At 51.7% G+C, this 929-nt stretch overlaps 1 pseudogene; it reads left to right on the top strand.

Moving 5' to 3' along the window:
- Positions 1-929, top strand: part of LOC103745356 — a 5252-nt pseudogene continuing 4323 nt past the window's right edge.

Consider the following 929-nt stretch of genomic DNA (forward strand, 5'->3'; position numbering starts at 1 on the left):
ATGGAGCCGGGGTTAGCGGTGGTGCTGGGAGGCCGCAGCCAGGAAGGCCCAGGCAGGGAGCGGGTGTCTCCCGCAGGTGGGTCCCCCGCCCTGCTCTCTGCAGCCTCCCCCATCACTTAGTCTGACCCCAGGCGTGTGTCCACTACTAAGAATGAAACAGGGCTGAAGACACTCAGAGAAACTTTCGTTCTGTGTATTATGAGAAAGTAGGGTTTCGTGGAGTTGAAGAACTCACTGGAAATTCTCCTGAAAGATGACCGTCTGGATTTTGAGAAGCTTTGCACTTTTAGCCAGCGGTTCCCACTCCCATCCATGTACCGTGCACTGGTATGGGAGGTGCTTCTAGGGATCCTGCCTCCACATCGAGAGTCCCATGCCCAAGGGATGGCCCATCGCAAAGGTCAGGACTCTGGTGTCCTTCACGTCCTGAAAGTAGTTTGCTTCATCAGTGACGCCACCCCTCAGGTCGAAGTCTTTCTTCGAATGTATCAGCTGGAGTGTGGGAAGTTGCCTCAAAGCCCCTCTTTTCCTCTGGAGCCAGAGGATGAAGTGTTTCTTGCCGTTGCTAAAGCCGTGGAGGAGATGGTGGAAGACAGTGTGGATTGTTACTGGACCACCCGGTGCTTCGTGAAGCAGTTAAATAACAAGTATCCGGAATTTTTACCCCAGCTGCCCAAGACTTTCGAACAATACTTGAATCTGGAAGACAGCAGGCTGCTGAGTCATCTGAAGACGGGCTCTGCAGTGTCCAGACTTCTTATGACCTCTGGTCCGACTTCTTATGACCTCTGGTCCAAAAGGTGCTTCGCAGGATGCCTGCCCAACTCCAGTTTACAAAGGGACTGGGACAAAGTTGTAAGTGGATCCTGTAGGAGCCTAGTTTTTGTAGCTGTGGAAATCTTAATAACTTTTAAGATAAAATTGTTGGC

The sequence above is a fragment of the Nannospalax galili genome, unplaced genomic scaffold, assembly GCF_000622305.1.
Source record: "Nannospalax galili isolate Female #2095 unplaced genomic scaffold, S.galili_v1.0 scaffold302, whole genome shotgun sequence".
Lineage (NCBI taxonomy): Eukaryota > Metazoa > Chordata > Mammalia > Rodentia > Spalacidae > Nannospalax > Nannospalax galili.